The sequence below is a fragment of the Stigmatopora nigra genome, chromosome 12 (assembly GCF_051989575.1).
Source record: "Stigmatopora nigra isolate UIUO_SnigA chromosome 12, RoL_Snig_1.1, whole genome shotgun sequence".
In the NCBI taxonomy this organism is placed as follows: domain Eukaryota; kingdom Metazoa; phylum Chordata; class Actinopteri; order Syngnathiformes; family Syngnathidae; genus Stigmatopora; species Stigmatopora nigra.
This window is the reverse complement of record NC_135519.1, coordinates 7,222,745-7,235,434: the sequence shown is the minus strand read 5'-3', so window position 1 is coordinate 7,235,434 and position 12,690 is coordinate 7,222,745. Positions and strand designations below refer to the sequence as shown.

General features: G+C 37.2%; 1 long non-coding RNA gene across 4 annotated transcripts in view; it reads right to left on the bottom strand.

The window, feature by feature from the left end:
- The window catches only part of LOC144204988 (uncharacterized), a 231,982-nt gene that overhangs the window by 60,007 nt on the left and 159,285 nt on the right, over nt 1-12,690 (bottom strand). The window contains exon 7 of one of the 4 annotated variants that reach the window (XR_013327985.1): nt 9,272-10,110. The exons of the other annotated variants lie outside the window; for them this stretch is intronic. This is a non-coding gene — a long non-coding RNA (uncharacterized LOC144204988). Of the gene's footprint in view, nt 1-9,271; nt 10,111-12,690 lie in introns of those variants that run through there. 4 annotated transcript variants of the gene reach the window in all.

Below are 12,690 nucleotides of genomic sequence, written 5' to 3'. Positions count from 1 at the left end.
ATCAATTAGGGGCAATAGCACTGCGGTCAAAATCTATAAGAGGGAATTCACTATGTAAACTTTAAGCCTTAAGTGCGTTGTAATATATCTTTACTTGGCTATAGCTCATTGTGCGATGGAAGATTGAGCACAATGCAAAATAAAAAAAGAAAAATAATTATATATATATATATATATATAGATATATATATATAATTTTTTCATTTTCAAAATCCACACTAATTCTTTAAATGCTATGTTTTAGTGGTTTTATTTACTATAAGCAAAATATGTCTCCTCCACATTTTATCGGATTGTAAAAAAGTTCCCGTTTTTTGGGTGCACCCTGTGTTACACTTTACATAGTATTTCTACTTAGGAAGGACAGGTGAACAAATGATGGACTCAAATGTATTTCCCAGTTATTTTCCTTATAAGAACTCTGTTAAAAATGAAGATATAGTACTATAACGCAGGGTGTTGTCCTCTTGTCTCCCATTGGATTCAATCTCAAAATAGCAACAACTTGCAAAGACAAATAAACACTAAAGAAAAATAGATTTACCAGCCTCATCAATCAAGTCCTATAACGGACACTCATTTGCTTGAACTGTTTGTGCTTGGAAGCACTGGCTTCAAAATTGCCCTAGATTAGAAGTAGTTTTTTTTAGTTTATACGTGTGTGAAAGTGTGTATCTGACCGCTAACCTAATAGAAGTCAGTATAACCCTGCTGGCAGAGAGCGCACAGCGACAGGGCTAATAGAAAGATAATGAGTCTGCCCATACTCATGGCTCTATTAAATCTCTCCTTAATACTCTCTCCCTGGAATGATGGGTATATTAGAGCCCCGCTCCTTCTTTATGACTGCGGCATTATGAGGAAAGTGAACTAACAATGAATATTCATGGCTCAGTTGCGCTAAATACTTATTACAAACCGTGTCTTTTAACAAAGAGAACCGAAGGTGTTTCCGAACCAAATGTCTTAATTAGGGGCAGCAGTATTTGCGACAAAGGAAAAATAACTCCAGCCTGACGTGGCTGAAGTAAATATTTCACAACTCACAAAGATAGAAACTATTTCGGAACAGCTGGGCTCTAGTGATCATGATATTTTTATTTTAGAGAGCTGAACGTTTAAATGCCATTGTCCAAGTATGTGAAATCCAAAGGGGAAATTATTGTCTTTTATGAACTCTTTGACTACCGTTTGCAGTGCTGGAGGTCAATTTCATTTTGAATGGAAAAAAATCTTCCAGTCAGAATGTATTGGGAACTTTTCTGCGGTCATTGTCATTTTAAGATGCACATTCACAGCCAATCAGCACGGTTAAGATGTATTATGTGTCCATTATTGCCAATGACAAGTAATGAGTTAACTGCATAAACCACAATACTTAAAAAAAGGTAAAAATGACATCTCATTCTTATTTAGAGTGTTGAGAAATAGGGTCTATTGAATACTATATTATGCAAACACAAACCAAATTGTAAGCACACAAACACGCACACACAAACACACACACACACTGGACATAAGGAAGGGGCTTAGCCAATCGTCCTGACTTAGATTGAGCTCCAGACCGGGTCTTAATATTCCGTTGGAGTGGGAGAGCCATTCTTCTGCACGACCAATCCCATCGTTAAGTCAAATTTGCATTAGCAAATGGGAAAGTAGCGACGGTCTATTTGTTAATCTGATCTTTGTTTACCCAACACTCTTGTAATCCACTTTTAATTAAATAGCTCCCCAAATATGTGCGAGCAGCAGTTTGACTTTGTCTGTGCACAAACAGCCAGACTGATGCAGAAGAAATCAAGATCTAAAGAAAGCATGGAATTACAAAAGTAAGAAAGGGCGAACCAAGCATCACTCATAGACACCACACACACACAGACGCACAAAAATTCAAGAAAGTCTAAGCAGTATGGTTTATAAACACACCGGTGGGTCACTTCTGGAGGTGGAGCATATTCCATTGTCTGGTCAAATATCTAATTCTAACCCTCACAATAGATTTGTTTACACTATCTGTAGCAAAGTGTGCACTCAGTAGTTAGAATAAATCACAGTATGATGCACAGACATACACACAAACTGAGTATCAAAAACACACCCGGCCACTAACATCACAATTCCACACAGACAGTATGCAATATGGCTGCATAAAGCCCTTTATCTATTTATAGTTAATGCCATCCGTAGCCTGATAATGCACAAAGATACCAGGTAGGCAATTACACCATTCCGATTTCTTTGGCAATAAAAAAAAAAATAAAAAAATGTGATAGAAAGGATGGGTAAATAACATCATTGAAAGAAGGAATCCAGACTGCCCGGTACTGCACATCCAAAATAAGTTAGCCTGCACTGACACGAGCCACATTGTCATTCATATGTGTCGGCTTTGCTTTTTTACTTGTAAAGCAAAGGCACTGGCTGGGACGCTGTATCTGGATCTGGGTATTAGAGGTGACATCACATTATCCTTATCCCCAAACCAGATCTAAATAACTTTCTTCTCGGATATTTATGGGCCTTCCTCGGAGGCTTTGTATTCATGTAGACGCCCTGTGTATGCATAAGTGGGACAGAGAGTGAAAGTACCATGCAGATCATGTACATGCTTTATAAGTTATACATTGCATACTGCATGAGGTGCTTCTAATCCAATGCTAAACAAAGACGTGGCCTGGATTAATCGTAATCTCATTTTATTCCGGACTCTAAATATATATTGAAAACACAGTGTCGTAATTTAGAGGCATGTCAAGGTTGATATCCAACGACATTGTGAACAAATCAAGTTTTGTTATTGTTTCCGATACTTTTGAGAAACTTTTGATACATTTGACTTTTGATGTTTCTAAAATTGAAAGTAATTCCTCGTAACTCATTGGTTGCTATAACTTGTTAAGCTTGTTTAAATTGATTTGGATGCCTACTAGAGATAAACTGATCTAAATCAAACTCAAATCTACAGTAGAAGGATGAAAAATAAATTATAACACTGAATGTGCTATTTTTTTTCGTAATTATAGTTTGACTATGGGACTGACTTTTTTTAATTTTAGTATAATTATAAAATTTGCCCATCCATCCATCTTCTGTCTTATTTTTATCCTCACGACTCTTCTCATTTTTCATTTCTCCCAATTCCTGACTCAGTTTGTCCCGCAGTTTTGGACACAGTTCGTCCTTGCCATGATAGACTGCTGATGTTTTCATTCCTCTTTTTCATGGCACCTCTCACCTCAATGGTTTTCAAGGAAGGGAGTGAAAAAAAGAAGAATGAAGAAGGGTAGGAGGAGATGGAATGGATTTATTGACGTGAGATTCGGCCTGAAGTCGATACATCAGAGTCTGGATCATAGTGGATGATGAGGCCTCTGGGTGTCAGGGACATCTTCATAGAAGCACACACTTTTCGCCATTCTGGTTTTACCAGTCCATTTTTTCATATTTTTCGGAACATTTTGATGTTCATATCGCTGCCTGAAATAGTTCCCCTGCTAAAAAAGCTCTTGATGGACTTTGCTTTAATACATTGGATTTAAAAGGGTAAGATACAATATTATAGTTTCATTGTGCCCTTTCAATTGGCTAGCAACCAATTCTGGCTAACTTTAACCATGCAACATCACCCCATGACCTTTGGCCTGGAAGATGAATGAATGAACACTGATGTTTTGCAAAACATAGAATTAAAACTAGTTATAAAAAATTGCAATGTGAATTTGTCGTAATTAACTATGCCATCCACTCATGCAGTCCAAATTCTTATCGGGGACCAGGTTACTGTTACTGCAGCAGTCTGAGTAAGGCAACCCAAATGTCCTTCTCCCTTGCAAAGCCATCCAACTCCTCCATGGGGATGCTCCTATAGGCCAGATAAGCCATATAATCCCCCCAGTGCGTATTGAGTCTGCTCAGAGCCTCTTGCCAGTTGGGTGCACCCTCGGTAGCTTCCCTTATGTCCGGGCATCTTACCTCATCTTGAATGTTAAAAGTGGGCGTCATATAGAGAAGAATCAATTTAATTATAATGCTTGGATATGAATAAACAGTTGATGTGACTTATCACTGTGTTACTTATTCGGATAGTCCTATTTATTTAATCCATTATGTTTTTCTTTTTCTTTTCTATTTTTAAAATGTTGTTTTGGTTTTTATTCATGAACCTTTGTAGATATGTTTAGTATATAGTATAACTAGCACTAAGACAACAATCTAAGGTTTTAAGAATGGTTTAAGATGATATTAAATATTTTCTAATTATCGGTTGATTGTAGTCGGGTTGTCAAGTACTTTTTTGTTGTTTTTATTTAAGTTTATGCCCTCATGACTGATATGATTTTACTATAATCCTTATTTTCTTAGACAATATCCACTGTCCCCTTATTAAAAACATACAATCATTCTCACTACTTGTTTTCTGTAAATTTAAAATATTGGCAAAAATCTACTTAACATAATGAAATGAAGATACTTTTCTAGAGAGCAGTGTGTATTTACACATGAAGCACAGCTACCATTCCTTCATTGATTATTTATGTCTCCTCACACAAGGAGAGGATCAGTCCGGATCTAATGTTAATTAATGACGAGCGTTATTGTACACACCAAAAAGGTCACAAGATTAGACGACCTTTTTTAATCATTGTAAACAATTCTACTAGCGCAACAGTTCCGCGAGCAAATACCATTGGACATTAAATGGGACTAGCAAGCAGAAACTGTATAGGGACACCCGAACCTTTAAATGCTGAACTATAGCATTTAAACCTAACAAGAGAAAATATGGAACTAACATTTCATATAATTTATTTTTTTAATTCTATTTACTATACCACATTTTAAAATCTGAGAGAACATGCTACATTAAATATATACACCCTCTGATAATGAAATACATTAAAAAATAAAGCACATTCATTCAGACTATGTCCCAATAGTTCAGTTACTTTCCAGGCTTTTCTTTTTTTTTTTTTTGTCTTACTGAACATTACCATATGAGTGACTTAAGCATCATAATTATTACTATTCTGATAATAAATTTTAGATGATCAACTTCAGGTATGTCAACATGTACATCAATTGAAGGAAAGACAATGAAAGTTAGTGAAATTAGCTCAAATCAGAAGTTGTTAAGAGATGAGAAAGTAAAGACAGAACCTAGAGTGAACAGAAAAGACGGAAATAAAATGGTTTTAGGGAGAGGGCATGTTAGTCTGTCAAACTATTTCATCATCACAGTTGTTGTTTATATGTGTGTGCCGGTATGTGTGTCGTGTCTTTCTGTGCAATATTTGGGCTGAGGGCAGCAGATGGGCAGGAGGGTAATTTGGTTTGGCACTAATGCAATGCCAAGGATCTATGCTCTGGTTGAGAAATATGCCCCACACCTCACACACACACACACACATTTTCTAATGTCATCTAAATGGAAATTGATGGTTCGCAGAATGTCGGCTACTTCTTGGTGGACACTGCAGCACGGTAGTGTTCCAGAGTACATGGGCAAATAGTGCATAATGTGACATGACTTTGGTCAGGCCAGATATTTCTCCCATCCGTAGGAAATGAGAGGTCAAGTCAGTTGAGGAAAAGGCTCTCTATTATGTCACTGAAAGCTCAATTTATTCTGGGCAGGTCTATGTGAAGGACTGTGTCTTGTCCTAGACATTTTACATGTAAATTTGCATTTCCTGTCCGGCTCACAGTTCTGAGAAAGAAGGTTGAATCCCTTAGTGGGTTTCCGGCCTGCCTTTGTGGAGTGTGCATGGTAGACCTGGGCTTGTGTGGGTTTTCTCTAGGTACTCAGGTTTCCTTCCACATCCCATTAACCTGCATGGTTGGCTAATTGAAAACTCCAAAATGTCCATAGTTACGAGTATGTACATATGTGGTTGTTAGTCTCCATGTGCCCTGTGATTGGGTGGCAACCAATTAATAGCAGCTGAAGACCTAACTCAGAATCCGATGATAATTTCAATATTTCACCTAATTTATGGCCTGTGCAAAGATAATAAAGGTTTTATGACACTGACAGTTTGACCTCATAATGGATTATTTCAATGATGATTAATTTTTTATGGGAGAAGCTGTTTCAAAGTCTGAACAAATAGAAGTTGACCAGCATGCTGCAATGGACTAATGGTGACCTTTACGACTTATTATCATAAGATACAGAAGGTACTCTTTGAGAGGACTTATTTTATAATTCACATAGATAAATCTGTGATGCCCTTATGCCCTGTCACAAGAGGTCTTCATCCTCCTCCTCTTCATCATTGTACTCACACCACCAGCTGGGAGATTATAGTTGCCACCATCACCCTGTTTACACCTTAACCCACCACCAATTACGAGGCTTTGACACCCGAGCTGTCACCCTCAGGGTGTTGGGTTGGTGGGTGTGGTGGGCCACATTCACACCCTTCACACTGTCACAGCCTTACCTGTGAATAGATGCATTTGAAGGGATACATCTTTATGTATATTAAAAGAAAAACACCTGAATATTTATAAACTAATTGCAAATTGCTTGGGATTTATTACTTTTCACAAAATTATACCTTGATGTCATGAGGTTAATTGAAGCTGGGGACGATAATTCATTTCATACCTACATTGATATCTATAATCGCTCCTAGTGAACACTTTTAAAAGTTACTAAGTGTGCAATTAAGCAGTTCCATCCACCAAATACACGTGTCATTATTTATGCTTCTATTTTTAAAGAACAAAGTTGAATCTTTCCACAGCTAAAACTATATTCTCGCACTGTTCTGTTGTACTGTGTTGCGCTGAGAAGTTTGTGTGGTCTGATGTGTGATAGGCCGGGACAGAGGTCTTGGCCTCAAGCATTGCGATGATTAATGGAAACAAACACTGCTTCTTTCTATGTACCTCGGTCATGTGTTTTTAACCCCTGGGAAGCAACAGCACATACACAAAACACAAGCAGTAAACTCGTGATCATAATGTCAGTATTGAAAAAGACCAGAAAGAACAATATTGACTGCGTGTGTTAATGAGCGGACGTTTTTAGTCCACCTTTATTCCCCCCAAAAAATTGGCCTGGATGAATTGAAGGCTGTAAGTATCTTGGAAAATCTTCCGGGCTTTGATTCACATCTCTTATACCTCTCGCTCTCTATTCATTTCTGCCCTCTTGTCTCTTTTCCTTTCCATTAGCGACACCCTCCCTTTACCTCTTTTCCATACTTTGCCCTGAAGCTCTTCTTCTATATCATTGTCCTTACTTCCCATCCCTCCACCAATTTTAACCTTTATATCTCCTGCTCACTTTCCCTGACTCAATTACTTTATGTTGCCAAGGGTGTGGAGAGGGAAGTGGAACCATATCAAAGATCAAGTGTGAATTCACCTGACAATAAATAATGTTGATGATGAATATTAGTGGGAAAATCATAACTTTTATCAAGTATGGCTTCATTTTAGCTCAAATTTGCAGGGTATGTGATATAATGACAATGGAAAGAGTCATAGCATTCACTAAATATGGCGATGCTTTAAATTTCGCAAAACTTTTGACCAAGCTTTTACATTCACACAGTATGCATATGCCCCGACATAGAGCCAGAGAGACCTAAGAACACATTGAAGGTGTTGGCGGGACATGTTGACGTCCTAATATTATGAAAGTGTGATCTATTGTCAAAATACCAAACAAATAAAAATGCTAGAGCAAGGAACAGTTGAATAAATGCAAACGGATATAAAAGGGACTGGCAAAGTCATTTCCAGGTGACAAATAGTATTTTAATTATGCTCTGAAAAAACAGTAGGTTGAAGTTTGTCAACATACACAGCAAAAAAAAAATGGAGGAAGGAAAGACACAGTAAAAGTGAAAGCGAGAGAGAGAGAATCTCGGTAATTTATTCAGTTTTGACTCCGTAACGACTGACATGGACAAGAAACTGTGTGGGAGATCCATTTATGTGTGTGTGTGTCTGCGTGTGCGAATATATACTCTCAACGGTATCCTCCCACTTCCACTCCAGTCTGTGTGATGTTATACAGTACAGTACAGTACCATGAGTGTCGAATGAAGCATGTGCTCTGGTCCTGTGTGCATGATGTAAATTGGGCCATTCCATCATGTAATGCAGGCAGGCCAAGATGACATGCTGATCCAGTATGCATGTATAATGGTCACCAGAAGAAGCTGTGTTTTGTATAATACCCACCTAAGCCACCCTCTCTACACCAACATACCCTCAAAGCATGTATATGCGGTAGAAAGCAGATCTGTTTTTGGTCAGACTGGGACCTCATCCATCTTAGCAATGAAGGGAAATCAGACTGTGACTGTAACCAACAGAGACCTGGGTAGAATTACAAATCTTATTTCTATCTTTTTGTGCGTTTAGTTTTCTTTTTTTAACATCTCCACCAGTAGAAGTTACCAACTTGGTTAGGATGACAAAAAGGTGGGGAGGTGATGGTTGGATTGTGAGGGTTAGGGTTGGGGCCACTCGGGAGATCAGATGTCAAAAGGTCAATACAGGAACGAAGTGAAAATCTATTCTAAAAAATGGGGTCAAATGTGTTATAAAATGGAATAAAATAATTTAAAAAAAGAGAAATGTACTGTTGACAAGTGGCATGAATGAATGGGCACTTTAAATGTCAATAGCCCAATGAAAATGGATTGGACGCCTATTGCCGTCAATGGCAGAATACAAGTTAACCTCACACAGTGACTTGTTTACGCTTTTCTGTGGAATTTCGTCTATTCAATACTGGGAGATTCTTAAATGGACAGCACAACAAACTGACCAGAGGTGCTACTCCTATTTGAAGGCCATGTGTTTATCACCATTGGTTTGTTCATTTATTGTTGTTTGAATAGGAAACTACTTTTCATTGGAGAAAAGCCGACATTAAACAACATTCATTAATCAGTATTACATAGAAAATAAACCGAATTATTGCTTCCCTAAATCATTGTTTTACTGGTCAGTCAGCACCATGGACAGAGGTCACCTGTACAGTTTTAACAGATGTGACCTCTGTCCATGGTGCTGACTGAGCTGTATTATTTGCATGCAGTGATTACATTAGTGTTTTTTTATTATAATTTTTTTAAGTTTGATGCTTTGGATTTCATTGTGTTCTGTGTAATGCTCATTTTAAACCACATATGTGCCTTCAACTTTCATATAATGTAAAAAAAAAAAAAAAAAAAAAAAACCTCCTTGTCCCACATGATTTCAACCCTGACTCCCTACCTCAAATGTAAAGAAAGGAGATAGCAGTATAAGTGTTATTCATAGCCTGAACAGAGGGTGAGTTTTATTGCAGGTAGATAAAAATATATGGTCCTTCTGCTGCTGTCTACATGCACTATATACAATGTCGTTAATATGAGATGTGCATCACAGCAGCAAATAGATATGCAATTAAGATAGAGCTACAATTTTACTTTTGTGTGAAGGAAGAGTAGAATTTAAAGACTCGGCTTAATGCAGTGTAGTGACCAATGAGTCTCCAGTGACGGTTTTGACACCTCCGTTTGCACTGCTAAAAGATGTTGCACATTATAAAATGTAGTTAGTAGTAATCACTAATGAGCTTAACAATTTGCCTTATAAAGGAATGAATTGTAATAATTACACCATTTGAGAAAGTTTACCTATGGTGATGTTTACAAAGAGAACAAAGAAAGTGATAATAAATGGTTGATAAGGGAGTATACAAGGAAGTACTAGGATGGAAATAGTACAAAAAGTATGTGTTCTGTGGTCTGGATGAATAATTGTTATAACAGGAGGATCAAGAGCAGTTGGAAGGAAAGAAATGAGTTGGGCGTAGGGTGATAGAGCACCTCTACACTGGACTCTGCATAATGAGCAGTGAGAAAGGAAAACTTCCATCGTGGAAAGTTCCCAAATTATTTAGAGGCTTATGGCGGTTAAAAAAAAATACAATCTGCACAATCCAGCTTCTCAATATAGGATGAAAAATAATGGAATTCTTTGTGACAGCCTTTCCAACCTCTTGCCGTATAATGATTCTTTTACTCCTCTCCTCCACCTCTTCCATCCTCCATCTTGGCTGAATCTCTCCCTCCCTGAGCCTGTAGTATCCGGGTACATCTGTTTTGCATGAGATGCATAAAATGACAGGACTTAGACAGCCACTGCATCTAGTGACAAAGATTACTGTCAGCCACCTTCGCCAGTTAATACATCATTGCCACTGGTCCATTCCCTGCCTCTGTCTCCTAGCGACAGCCTATCCCTTGGTGAGGCCCAGGCCATGTGATGAACCCCCCACCAACTCAACTCCCGACACCCCTGCCAAATTTTGTGCCACACACAACCCTCCATTAGTCTTCTGGTTACCTTTTACACAACCAAAAAAAAGGAGGAGACGTTTAGTCTCAACTTTACATTTTTATTGTATTAGCATAAAATATTTGTGAAACATGCAGCCTCTGCATACATTTCAAAGGAATTGCATTTTACTGGTGATTAAACTTCTTATTCCTTCTCTGCAGTAAAGAGTAGGTGTGGTAGAGGATGAATTTTTAGAAAGAGGACATACATTGGTTAAGTCGAAAGACTTAAGCAGGCTTGTAAAAATGTTTGCAAATGATCAATAGTTGAAAATTTGCTTTATATGATACCAGTCTTGGAACTATTGCACATGTGAAGTATTCAAGAAGTAGTTTTTAAAGCTCATCTTATTTTTTACCAACCCCCAGTTTGCCCCAGATGTTAATCGAAAGATTTGAAGGAAAGTTTTTTTTAAAAAGCTGCAACAAAAAGCCGTGTTGCTAAGAAAATCAATAACATATTAGAATTGTGTTGACATCGATGACAGTGGAAAGGGTTGCTAAACTAAATTTTAAGTTTCAAGGTTTTGGAAAATCTTGGTGATGGACTTTACACATCTATAAAACTAGAAAACACAGAAAAGGTGAACAAATCCAAGTGTGGCAACACAAACGACCCCAGAAGAACAGCAAATAATCCTTTTTAAAAAAAGTCAAAGAAATAAGTACAAAGAACTGCAGGTCTCCCTTACTTCTGTTAGGATCACCGTGAAAAAAAACAACAAAAAATAATGTTTGACCTCTTATTTGTGCTGCCATTGGGTAAGACGTATAATTCATAGTTCAATGTTCTTGGTTAGAATCGGCATGATGTCCTGATGTTTTTATATTCTTTGTCTCATTAGCCTATTTCCGTCCCACACTTTAAAAAAATTAGCATGCTTTTCCTATGAAAAGATTGAATGGATGTTTGTCTCTGCATTCCCTATGATAGACTGGGAATCCAGCCAAGGTGTACTCCACATCTCACACAAGGTCAGCCGGAATGGGCACCTGTGACCCTCAACCGGATGGATTGCTAATTTGCCTGCATTGTTAAGTATGCATAACTTTTTTTTCTTAACCAAAAATAGTACATTACAAATTATTCCGAATGAATGGCGTTACTGTACTAATTCATTAAATTCTGGCATACTTGCATTGGGATGAAAATAGTGTGATGCATACACATGTACATATTGTCAGTGTTATTCCATAGCATTTAAGGTTGTTTTGGGTTAAAATAGTGTGCTGTAAAGGATTAAAAGGGTAAATGTTTCAAATAGGACCAACTCCATCTGCATTTTTGTCTTATTTGACTTATTTTTTTTTAAACATCTACTACCTGGACTGGCCAATTGTAGGCTACATAAAGACAATAAAAATAGAGATGTTCTTATTCCTTTGTTTTTCTGTGCTCCAACCACTTTGTATTTAGTTTGTTTATTGAATCGTGCTGCTTTTCTCTTATTATTTTTGCCTTCTGTTCTCTTATTCCACATTTTTTTTGATCCCCCCCCACACCCTAACCCCCACCTTCCCTTGACATTGTAATGTTACTGCACACGACTTTATCTCGCCTGAAAAGGTGAAGCCATGAATGATCTCTCCAATTTAAAAGCACTCAACCCTCGCGCTGCCTGAAATGAATATTTTGCATAAATTCATGCAACAATGATTCAATTTGTGGATATTATTTGCAAACAGTGACTGAATTCTTTGCTGCATTAATAACAGAACAGCAGACTGACTTCACCAGGATAGTAACATGTATTTTTTGTGACATCTAGAATAAAGTGAGGTGCATAAATAAATAGGAAATGCAGATTTTTTTAATGTAAATAAGAGATAATTGAGAAAGAATTGCATGAAAGTTTCCTGATGTATTATGTTTAAAATTCTCCTTTAATATTGTTTTTTGAAAATCTATATAGAGAGTAATATGAAACACTGGGTCAATAATACTGAAGGAAACAATGAAATTATTTAAAAAAAATATTATACAATATGTAGAAATAGTTGGTAATTACCCAAAATACTGGCTAAGACAGCACACAGTCTATTCATGAATCACATTTCCTTTTTTTATTACATACTCAACTTCGTTGGGAGATTGGTAATAAATCTCTTAAGACGTAATTTGTGAAACAGCAGTCATAAATTGCAGACTGGAGCATTAAGGATATGTCATGTAAACAATAGTGGGCTTAGCCCCGATTTAACAAGAGCTAACTAACTATATACGGACAGCTCATATCGTCAAGTGATCTGTTCTAGAATTGACAAGCAAGAAAAACTGAATACTACATCACCCTGCATGGTTACTTTTCTTGGACAACACAACAAACCAGTTTCACAT